Source organism: Peromyscus californicus, unplaced genomic scaffold (assembly GCF_007827085.1).
Source record: "Peromyscus californicus insignis strain IS unplaced genomic scaffold, ASM782708v3 Scaffold_24__1_contigs__length_46423439, whole genome shotgun sequence".
Taxonomy (NCBI): domain Eukaryota; kingdom Metazoa; phylum Chordata; class Mammalia; order Rodentia; family Cricetidae; genus Peromyscus; species Peromyscus californicus.
Window position 1 is genome coordinate 29,227,661 of NW_026294535.1, and position 12,521 is coordinate 29,240,181.

General features: G+C 42.6%; 1 long non-coding RNA gene across 1 annotated transcript; it reads left to right on the forward strand.

Annotated features, from left to right (window-relative positions):
- Positions 1 to 3,281: 3,281 nt before the first annotated feature.
- On the forward strand, positions 3,282 to 11,431 carry LOC128119785 (uncharacterized). The gene is made up of 3 exons (XR_008221677.1): positions 3,282 to 3,630; positions 4,473 to 4,531; positions 11,322 to 11,431. It is a non-coding gene; the product is annotated as an uncharacterized LOC128119785 (long non-coding RNA).
- The last annotated feature ends 1,090 nt before the right edge of the window (positions 11,432 to 12,521 follow it).

The window sequence follows — 12,521 nt, forward strand, 5'->3', positions numbered from 1 at the left end:
CTACAGTAACTACGACGAGCTACGGGACACTTAGGAGCGAAGGAGCACAGTTTAATTAAAACTGGCTCAAGATGGAAAACCTTAATGAATTGCAGTCTCAGAGCAGGACGAGAGAGACCCAAAATTCCTCGGGGAGCTGTCAATAATCAAGATGCAATTACCTGAAACCGATTGCTCACGAGATTGAACTTGCCTTGGAGAGTGTCCCGTGTTGTTTCCCCGGGGCGGAATGATTTGGCAGAGAAAAAAACCTGGCAGAGGGTGCTGAAAAGAACTGCTTCCTAATTGCATCGCCACCTTCTGTAAATCTGATAATGAGTTAATATCTGATCTGCAAGAATTAATCATGCATTCGGAGAGTTCTGCATTAAATGTCACGCAAATGAAATTTCCACTCAGTGGATGCAGCCTAGTCACAAAGCCTGTGGGGTAGCTGAGTTAAAAAAAAAAAAAAAAAAAAAAAAAAAAGACTTGGATAAGAGAATCCTGATTTGCTATCATGTCTACACTGTTTGTCTCATTGGATCATAAAGGAAAGTTTTAATCTACCCAAAGGGCATAGCCTCCTGATTCCCCTGCAGTGTCTCAAATGAATTTAGGAGTGATTAGAGGTGGTGTAATTCCTTGGGGATCCTTGCAACAATACAGCTGTGTTAGTTTCCTACATTTGCTTAGCAAATTACCATACACTTTGAAGGGTAACAGTTCAAGTTTATTATTCTGTAATTATGGGGGTCAGTGTCTAAAATGGGTCCTCTTCTTGGGAGTGCTGGGGAAGAGTTCATTTTCGTGTTTTAGTTAGCATTGAGTCTCACGCTGCTCTTCTCTGTTCAGTGTGAGGAGTGGACCATCTGTTCTTCCTTCTGAATTCTACCTCCATTTCCACATCTTCTGCCCAGGACTCTGTTCTTTCCACCTGCTTTCGGTGAAGTTTGTTGTGATTACATTGGACCTCTCCAGATGAATCTTCCATCTCAGGATCCTGAACTTAATCCACCCTCAAGATCCTTTTAGGTGACATTTTCTCTGATTCTCTCAGACAGTCAGTATCCTCCAAAGAGAATGCAAATTATATATGTATGTATGAATATATGATTACCTAAGTATGCATGTATATGAGAGAGAAAGCTTTGCCCCACATGGTTATAGACACTGAGCATTTCCAAGATGGGCAATGGTTCAGCTGGTGATACAACTCCAGGTTAAGCCCAGAAGTCTGAGGACAAGGACAGCCAACAGAGTGAGTTCTATTGTAAAAGCTTGTAGGACTGAGACCCCAGCATCCATTTTTCATTTCCAGTCCCAGAGGAAAATGCTAGCTCTTAGCTCTCAGTGTAGGCATGAGGGGTATCCTCCTATTCTGCCTCTTAGCTCCGGCCTGGTTTGTAGATGGTTGGACGAGGGCTACCCTCACTAAGACAGGCTAGTTATAACCAGTCTATGGGTTCATCATCTCTTCCAGAAGTGTCCTTGTAGAGCCTCCAATAGTGTTCAGTCAAGTATCTGGGTGTTTTGTGGGCCTGTCAAGTTGATACATAACATCAATCCTCACAAGGACCCAAAGCTTTCCAGTAAAATTTGACTATGTTTAGGCACCTCAGGGGAGCCTTGTATTTACCAGTTTCCTGAGTTAAGATAGCCATATCCAATGGGTTGTGTCCAGGTGATAATTCCAGAAGAACATCACAGAGTCACTCATATGAGCAAAGGAAATCATTTGCTGTGTGCAGCAGGAATGCTAAGCCTAAGCAGCACACGTCTTTTCATTTTTTTCTCTTTTTGTCCATCATCCTTTGAGCTTTCCAGTCAGGAAGGGGATCGTAAAGGAAGTTCTAGTCGACTTTTATCCACTAATATTCCAGACTTGAGCAGCAGGATCCTCCATGGCTTTAGGGGACCCTGGAGGATGAGCTCTCGCTTTCTACTCTCCAATGGAGGGACACGAACATGAAGGTGTGATGTTGGCCATTCAAACGTGTTCTTCAGCAGCCAAGACTCTCAAGCTTTAACCTTCCCTTCGTCATCCAGTAATGAGACCAGACCATCTGTCTTGTGGTTTTCAAAGCATGATCTCCTACTCAACCACTTTTCCCCTCTAGTCTCCCAATAGACAACTGAAACTAACTCGTGTGCTTAACGTTGCCAAGGTAGCAACAATGGTTTTTAATGAAATTATTCAGGTAGATGCAGATAATAGTTATGCATGTAGTTATTATAAGCTAATCAATTTTTTTAAGTCTAATTAACCTGCAGCCAAATAGGCAGTAAATTTGTCACTCTGCAGGCTAGCCTTTATAGCACACATAATTTACCAACACACAGGTCAAAGGTTATGGTCTCTATGTTTCATGTGTTGACTCAAAGCAGAGAAAACTAATCTTAGGAGAAAAGAATGAGGAAAACATATGCACAGAAAGGGACATGGGGAAAAAAAATCTAGATCAGTCTACTTTCTTTTTGGAGCCCAGCCACATTCCTGTGCTTGATTTGACCCCTGACCTTTACTGTGAAAGTAGAAGGGTTAATTCAATGTAGTGCTAATTAGTTATAACCAGTTATAAACTCTATAAAATGTAGGAGATTACCTATGCATAAGAGTTGGGTCTGTGAAAGAAGTACTTCTATTAAAAGAGAAGAGACAAGTTTCATTAACCCAAAGACAAAATGATTACCTCTGGACTCTAATGAATCAAATCATAGTCTTATTTCTTCACTAATTTATAACGTGTCTTACAGCATTGTAAAAATCTGATAAAGTGCTCGAAACAGTAACAGTGAAATTCAAGACACAAACATGAAATCTGAGGAAGAACAATGCATACTTTCCAGAACTGAGTGGTGTTCATTTCAGATATTATTTCAAGCCTCTAAGGTGTACTAGAGAAGACTTTATTCTCCCCCAGAGGGGTGTATTATTATGAAAAAGTTTGGCCTGTGATGTGCTAAATTCGAAAATTAAGAAAGCCTGGTAATTTTATTTTTATAGAAAAAAGAAAAAGCATCTCAATGTTGGCAGTGAAGGTAATGTTTTCAGCTTGGTTTTTAAGCCCAAATATTAATATGCTGAAGCCTGACAGTTCTGATACCATTTATCTCACTTAAAATATGGCTGTGCTATCATGCAGTAAGTCCTGGTTCTGTGGTTAGGAGAGATTATACCGCATAACATATTGTACTGCTAATCCACAGTTTTTCTATAAAACGGCAAGCAGGGCCATTCCAAACATCTTGCTAATGAGCTTTCTTTGCTTCCTCTGGGAACGTAGATGGGGTTCGCCCTGAGTCCATCTGGAGGCAATAGGAAATCAGACTGACTGGGTTATAAATCCAGATGAAACCTCCAAGGAAGAGCGCCTTGTCTGCACCATCTGTTCAGACTGAGCCGGATGTGAAATATAAGGTGTCACTGGCACGATCCCCGGAGGACTGTCACCGAAGGATCCTCCTTCAAATTGCCTTCAATTTATCACCGGCTGCTTTAATTCCTTTCCATGCTGTTCATCATTGTGTCGTCTGCCTTCCAGTTCCCCTTGGTCTTTAAACACATCAGTGACCCGGCTGACCAGCTTGGCACACTCACAGAACATTGCCTGCGTTCTCAGATGCCTACTCCTCCCCGCCCTGCTAGATGTAGGTATTTATGAAACACTTCTCCTTAGCTACCTAAGGAAGAGTAAATCTGCACATCTTCTCCTTTGCAGGACACATGGACTCCTCAGTTTCCACTGATGTCTGGGTGTGAACACCACAGTTGTTCCTTGAGTTTTACTTTGCATCTTCCATGAACCACTTCCGCCTGGTTTGACCCCTCGTGTTTCTTAAGTCAGAATCCTAGCACATCTTTGGATCGTCTAATTCTCTATGTTACTAATGGCACTAAAATGAAAGGAATATCTACTATTTCTTAAGTATCCTAAGGAAAATAGTTTTTTATTTTCCATCTCTTTCCTTCCACTTTGAAAATGGACAAGTTTTCTTTCTAATCTTTCTTCAGAGCATTTCCTCCATTTGTCGCTTCCTTTTTATTCCAGCTGAACTTGGCCTTGTGGCCTTACATGGAGGCAATGGCTTTTGCTGAGGGGTTGCTGTCCCACTGCATGGCCCTGTGCATCACAGGCTGGAGGCTGAGCTGCGCCTGTACATTGGTTACCATGGCCCAGCCATTGACGAGGTACTCCAAAGCTTTCCAAGGCCAGGGCATAAATTCCAGGAGACTTTGACCTTGACTTTGACCTTTTCCCTAGCATGACATTTCAGAGGCCAGATCCAACAGAGCAACAGATAGGATGCACAGTTGTTCCTGGTGTTCTACAAGACGGATGGTCTGTGGCCTTCTTGGAACTTGACCACAGTCGCAATAAACATTCCTTGTTACATAGGGAATGTTTCTAATGAAGCAAAGACACCAGTTATTTGAGGCTTCAGAGATGTTCTCACCCTGTTTGTTTTCTCATCTTCTTTTACACTTCTAGTTACACTTACAAAGCTATGCTGGGTGAATACTGATGACCTGTAAAATGTGCAGCCCAGGGTAAGGAAATTCTGTGTGTCTTTTGTTTCTAAGCCTCTGTAGTCTCGTATAGATTAAGAATGGCTCATCCATTCATCTTGACCTACTGAATAAGCTAGGTAGTGGCACATCTGTAGAAGCAGTTGATGGGATGGGTGGGTGCTGTCAATGTGTGAATGTATTCTAAGGTTATGGCACAGATGTTTCCGAAGTCAAGTGGACTTACATGATTCTGGTATTCACTCTAGTTATAGATGATTTTGTAGCTCTTGTCTAGTAAATACATGTTTCTATCTTTTGACCAATGCTGGGGTTTATCTAGCAGCCATTTGAGGGTCGGATGACCCTTCACAGGTGTCACATATCAGATATTTTGAGTATCAGATATTCACATTATGATGCATAATAGTAGCAAAATTACAGTTATGAAGCAGCAATGAAATAATGTTATGGTTGGGGAGAGGTCACCATAATATGAGGAACTGCATTAAAGGGTTGCAGCATTAGGAAGGTTGAAAACCAACCACTGATCTAGACAAAGAAGGGTACACTTGGATTATTTGGTTATTTTATACCTCTTTTATTTAGGAAAAATTGGGCAATATGAAGAATATGTTAATTATGTGTACAAGTATGTTTGATGAGACCTGAGGGTGTAGTTTAATGGTAGAACACTTGCCTCAAATGATTGTGGGCTTGGGTCCAACACCTAGCCTTACAAAATTTAAAATTAAAATAAAAGAATCGGACTAAATGGGATATAAATAGAAATTCTCTTAATTCAGGAATTTTACCGTGCTTTCTACACAATGATAAAGTTTTTTTTTATTTTGAAATTCTATATAAGACACAATTCTCCTTTTCAGATGAATTTGACTAATTGTAGTATTCTCATTAAAGCTTACCAATTAAAATATGAAACTTAGATGCAAAATCCTAATTCTAGGATTAAGTTTTTTGTTCATTGTAAAATAATCTTATCATTTTTCTGCTGTAAGTTTGGATGTATCTTTTCAGCAATATCAAATCAGACTTGCCCACCATTTAGGGAGAAGAACAGTCAGGGAGCAACTACCGAAATGTGGTTTATTGATCCCCAAATCGGCAGCTTGATTAAGATGTTAGCATTCATCACACCAGAGTCTGGTGAATGTTTAACTAAATTCATATCTCAGTTGTATAAGTTTTCTTCTAAAATTGATGTTAGGGTGAAGATCTGAAATAAAAGTTGCTTTACAACCCCAAAATTGGGTTGCCCCATGAAATGTAGGGAGAGACGATTGAAAGTCACAAATCTGGAAAAGGTAGAAAGTTCTCTTAGACAGCAGAAGTTGTTACAGATGATGTAAGCATTGTGAAAGTCAAGGACCATGGTGTCAAGCATCTATCTGCTGACAGGTCCCAGCTGGATGCTAAGACAAGCTATTCAGCTCCCTGGGGTACATGATTTAATTACCAGAAGCAAAGCTACACATTTAGCTAAATAGAAAGCTCAAATGCATCCCTGTTGCTCTTTAGGGGGCCTCAAGATTGTGATCAAGGCTGTGAATTGCAGCATGTCGTTTTGGATGACTTACCTGACTGCTGTGAGTCACAGTGATTTGGAACAGATCTTCTATCCGAAATGTGGGAGAAGACTTAGCCCAACCTTTCTGGAGATGTGTTGGTGGGCTGATCATGTGGGGTAACTGAGACATCTGTCTGGAACTCAGGGTCCATTCTGAGGATCTTCTGCCTAGTCACACAGCTATCATGTGCAAAGCAGGGTCAGGAATGTCCATTGTCTCATGCTTCCAAATGGCTGCCACTTCCTGAAGCCTCCAGGGTTTTTTTTTGTTTATTTGTTTGTTTGTTTGTTTCAGGCTAATTCTGAATTTAGAATAAAAAGCAAAACAAGAGACTTAGTGTGGTGGCGCACACCTTTAATCCCAGCACTCGGGGAGGTAGAGGCAGGTGGATCTCTGTGAGTTTGTGGCCAGCCTGATCTATAGAGTGAGTTTTAAGACATCCATGGCTGCACAGTAAGACCCTGTCTCAAAGCAAACCAAAAAATGCAAACAAGAATATAAACTCTCTTTCCTCCGAGTGACAAATTATAACAATCAACAACAACAACAACAACAACAAAACACAGCAGGGAAGAACCGAGTCCTGATGCTTACACCTGAAGCAATCCCCTTAGAAAAGTCAACCGTGTCTGAAGATTAAGATTCATTAAGGTGACAGAGAGACTTGAAAGAAAAAGAAGCATGAGGGACTGAGGATGCAGCTCAGTTGTTAAAGTATTTCCTAGCATCCAAGAAGACCCGGCTTCCATCCCTGGTAGTACATAAGCCAGCGGTGGTGGCATTTCACCTATTTTTATTTTATTTTTGGGTGCAGAGACTCTCATGTAGCCCACTCAGGTTGTATCTGAGGATGACCTTGAACTTCAAGTCCACCTGCCTACCTCTACCTCCCAAATGCTAAGAAATGGAGCAAGATAAATGGCAATAAATGGATGTGTATAAGCTCTCCTTCTCTTCTGGTTCCCAGAACTTCAGGAGTCTCTTTACTGTGCAGACATCACCAAGTCCAAGTATCGCAACATACACACCCAGTCCTGAAAATGACTCAGAAGTGGCATCAAGAAACCCTGGTCACAACGATACAAATCTCTTGAGGGGAGTGATGCCAAGTTCTGAAGAACATAAATTTTTGTCTAGAAGGACAAGGACCTAAAGGAGTTATGGACAAACAATGCAAAGTCACTGTCTTAAGTTAGTCTTCTATTGCCATGGCAAAACACCATGACCGGGGCTGGAGAGATGGCTCAGTGGTTAAGAGCACTGACTGTTCTTCCGGAGGACCCAGGTTCAATTCTCAGCACCCACATGGCAGCTCACACCTGTCTGTAACTCTAGTTCCAGGGCTTCTGACACCTTCACACAGACATACACACAGGCAAAACACCAATGCATATAAAATAAAAATAAATGAAAAAGCAAAACAAAACAAAACACCATGACCAAGACAACTTATAAAAGAAAGGATTTAGTTTGGGGGCTGACGGTTCCAGAGCTTAGTAGAGTCAATGACCATCATGCAGGTAGCATGGCAGCCATCAGGCAGACATGGTGTTGGCATAGTTGCTGAGAGCTTGCATATTGAGACAAGAACCATGAGGCAAAGAGAAAGAAATATAACAGAGAATGGTATGAGTTTTTGAAACATCAAAGCCCAAAGCCAATGACATACCACCTCCAATAAGGCCACACCTCCTAATACTTCCCAACTGTAGGGAACCAAGGAGTCAAACATATGAGCCTATGGGGGCCATTCTTATTCAAACTACCACAGGCCAGGACTAAACGAGAGCCTTGCAAAGCCTAAGGGAGTCAAGCTCAAGATGACAAAGGTTCCCAACAGCAAACTCTGCAGATGTACTTCTGTCACCCACTCCCGAGTTTGGGAAGTACATTTGTGGCTATCATTGTCAAGGGTTACAGGCTCTGCCAGACAAAGGCCAAGGCTCAAACCAAGACCAAGGCTGCAGGGCCAGTCAGGCCCAGGCTTCAGCACCTGCTCAGTTCCTACTCCAGTTCAGGGTCCCAATGGTCTCCAGACCCCTGGGAAGTCACCACAGAAAAAGCCCCTATCTGTCAATGTGAAGACAAATAGACTGGTGTTGCCTCCTCAATCCCCATTGTTTGCAGATGGCTGATGTCCTGTACTGTTTTCACAAACAAACTTGAAGGAGAAGGAAGAGGAGGAGGAGGAAGTAAATGCTACTTTGCTTATTCAGCTTATTCAAAAGAACATGTATCCTAAAGGCTAAGCATAGGAGTCAAATAATATAAATCACAGTATCTGGCAAACCTTATGTTATAGGACCTTTTTTTTTTTTTTTTTTTTTTTTTTTTTTTTTTTTTTTTTGGTTTTTCGAGACAGGGTTTCTCTGTGTAGCTTTGCGCCTCTCCTGGAACTCACTTGGTAGCCCAGGCTGGCCTCGAACTCACAGAGATCCGCCTGGCTCTGCCTCCCAAGTGCTGGGATTAAAGGCATGTGCCACCACCGCCCGGCTAGGACCTATTTTAATTCTGCAAATAACAGGGTCTGTAGCTGGAGTTTTTCTGGTCCTGCCTGGCCCACAGTCAGGACAAATCTCTCTCACCTGCCAGTCCCGCAGCCTCTCAGACCCAACCGAGTAAATACACAGAGACTTACAAACTGTATGGCCGTGGCAGGCTTCTTGTTACCTCGTTCTTCTATCTTAAATTAACCCATTTCTATAAATCTATACCTTGCCACATAACTTGTGGCTTACCAGTATCTTACATGTTGGTACTCATGGCAGCGGCTGGCAGCATCTCCTGACTCAGCCTTCCTGTTCCCAGAATTCTCTTCTCTGCTTGTCCCGCCTATACTTCCTGCCTGGCTACTGCCCAATCAGCATTTTATTTATACAGAGCAATATCCACAGCACTTCCCCTTTTCTTTTTTTTTCAAAAAGGAAGGTTTTAACTTTCACATAGTAAAATTACATATAACAAGACAATTATCAAGCAAGAATTACAAGGGTCCCTATTTTAGAGATAACAAAAGCAAGGTACAAACACTGGCTTAATTGTCCAAGTGGACTCCTTTCTGCTAAGGAATCTGGATCTAGAAGGAAGGGCATATGGACAAAGGGATCTCAAAGATGAATCATGGCAGCCATGCTGGGATGAGATGGGAACCCAGGCACCCTGTGGCCAGACTCACCATGGCAGCAGTGTAGTAGTAGATAGCGGTGGCATTCAGGCCAGTGCAAGGAGATGTCCTACCTATTGGGACATAGCCATGATCACTGCTGGATAGGCCTCCAGTTCTGTCACTTAAAAAACCTGATTCTTCGGCATTTTCATTTGTGAATCATATCAAGTCCTCCCAACAATTATTTTCACTTTAGGGAAGCCAGAGTCCATCTTGGTTTTGAAACAAGAAACCTGAGTGGATCAGGACTGGGAGGAAAGGAGAAACAAGCTCTTTATGGCTCTGTAAATGGGAAATGGGGAACGGATTTGGAACAAGAAACAAGGCTGTCTGTTTTCTGATTGCCACAGACTGGGGTAACTTTTAATAAAACCCGGTCATGGTTCTCGAGTCTGGGAAGCCACGGTTTGAGGACCTTCTTGTCCATTACGATATGGCAGAAGACGTTGTATGGTGTAGGGAGGACAAGAGAGAAAACCCAACTGACCCTCTGAAAGGAGCCTACTCATGATAATGGCACCATTCTTGAGAATGGAGCCCTCATCACCTGATCACCTCTCGGTCGCCTTGACAGTGAAGCCCGCAACACACACGTTGGAGACACATTGGAACCATGATAGCAGCCTAACTCCCTGCTAGGAAGACTTGTTTGTGTTTTCACTCTGAGATCGCCAATGGAGTGGACCATAGAATCGTTTTCACTGCCACTTCATAACTGTAATTTTTGCTACTGTTATGAATCACAATGTACATATCTGTTTTCTGATGGTTTTAGGCGACCCCTGTGAAAGGGTCTTTCAACCTCCCAGAAGGGGTCACTGCCCTCAGGTTGAGAACCATTGCTTTAAGCTTTCCTTATACTTTTAAAATAACAGAAACACATGTTCTTGTATTCCTGATGTGTAGGGATTAATGGGAATGGATTGGAGTTTATTCAGTTATATAACAATTCCAAAACGCTCTAAAAGCAGAGTTTTCACAATTAAAGGGATAAACAATCATACCATCTATATAATTCAGTTCTCTTTCATTAAAATCAAGACCTTGGGGAAGGATGTTAAATTGGATTAAAAAGCCAAGGATATGGCACAGGTCCATGTTTCTGAAGGAAACATTTTGATTTGATATAACAAAATATCTTGGTGTAAGCAATGCTAAGATTGTTTACTGAGCACATGCGAGGTTGCCTGCGTGGCACAATTACTGGGGGGTTAGCTGCCAGCAGGGGAAGCATAGCCTTAACCCTTAATGAGCCTATAATTTTGTGGGGGACCCAAATAGGAAACCGTACAAAACACATGTGGTAAGTGATAATGACAGACTGAAGACCAGTCCGGGGCGCTCCAGGAGTCCGTGGGAGTGGCCCTTGCCCCAGGCTAGAATGGGAGGCACTCTCAAAAGGGCAACACAGCCCAAGATAAACGCTGGGTGGTGGTTCACAAATGAAATCCCCGTACTGAGGAAGCTAAGGCAGGAGGTTCATGAATTCAAGCCCAGCCTGGGCTACATAGCATAAAGGAAAAAAAAATCAAGCCGATGAGATAACTCAGTGGGAGATAATGCTTGCCCCAAAACAGGAAGGTCCCTGAAACCCTTAGTGGAAGGGGAACAACCCTGAAAGTTGTCCTCTGACCGCCACACGGGTGTCAGGGCTCCTGAGCACAAACACACACAGATGCGCACATGCGCGTGGACACACTCGCACGCGTGCATGTGCGCGTACACGCATGCACACACACACACACACACACACAAATAACAACAGTGATGATAATAAATAATGTTCTAGTGCTTTAGAAGAGTCAAGACTGCACACTGTAGCCTAGGAGCAAAGGACTAGAAAGGAATGTGTTGTCAAGTTGAGGTCCAGTGGCACAGACTGAGGACATCTGCGGGACTGAGGTCAGCTTGTGAGGAACGGGCCATGGTATCAGATGCAGCCTATGCCCTCTAGCTGAGTCTTTTCAACCAGTGCACAGTCTACACATCTCTTCATCCAGGAAATCATAACCGATCTTTCAGGCAAAAGAAACTTCTCTTTTATTTGAAACATTTTTTTAAAAATTTTTTTAAATAGGCTTTGACTAGCCTGGAACTACCTGCATATACCACACTGTTTTGAACTCACAGAGATCCACCTGCCTCTGCTTCTCAAGTTCTGAAATTTAAGGCATACACCACATGCCCAGCTTCCTTTAAAAAAAAAAAAAGTCTCATTTACAGTCTGTCCCAGGAACATACATGAAGGTATGTACTGTATAAACTACCTGACCATAAGTGGCGCTACCACCCATCCTTATGTACTTTTGGACAAACCATAACTTTCCCACTAGTCTCAAAGCAACTTGAGAGCACCATTCCCATTGGTTTTTTTCGTATTCTGCTTTAAATAGCCCAGGCAGCTATACCAATACAAGTTTGTAATTTCTGTGACACATCAGTTTAACAGAAGCATCAAGGCATGTGTGTGTGCATGTGTGTGTGTGTGTGTGTAGAAATGAGTGAGAACTCATTAGAGCTGTCTCGTCACAGCATTTGGATGTAGGAGTGATGGACAGGCCTGGTCCTGCTCCCATCCAGCTCTGAAGCTCATGCCCTTCTGAATTTTTTTTTTTTTTTTGGTGGGGGGAGTTTCTGGACTTCCCTGTGATACTTGGTATGTGCTTCATGATGACAAAGAATTCAGGAGAGCTCAGTGTCTTGAAGGGACCACAGAGTTTATTTTTGGGGTAACTACTCATGTGTGTTTTTCTTTGCTTAGTTGCTCTGAGACACATGCGTCTGCAGCATCATCAAGACCACTTCCATTGAGAGCCTCTGTGGCGGGCCCCGCCCTCCTCTTTACTTTGCTAACAGTGACATGGTTATATGACCTGTCCTCCTTGGTTAAGCAGAAGGCCAGCCTGACTGTGATCTGCCTTCCTGATGGCTGCGTTGAAAATCTCACATCTGCATTAGCTGTCTTTGACATTTGAAGACTTTTGAAACAGTGTTTTAAAGTGTGTGTGTGTGTGTGTGTGTGTGTGTGTGTGTGTGTGTGTGTGTAATTCAAGGTCATTTATTCCCACTGAAACTGCTTTTAGTGATTTAGGACAGTCTAAATTATATCTCACCTCCACTGTGCTGAATTTCAGGGCAGTAGGATTGTAAACTGGGTGTGCATTTACAAACTGCAGAATTGCATTTCCCCTGTTCCCCTGCGTCGCTTTTCACACACGTAGTTTCAACCCCAAACCTCTCTGGATGTGCTTTGTTGATGAGTCTTGAGGCTTCAAAA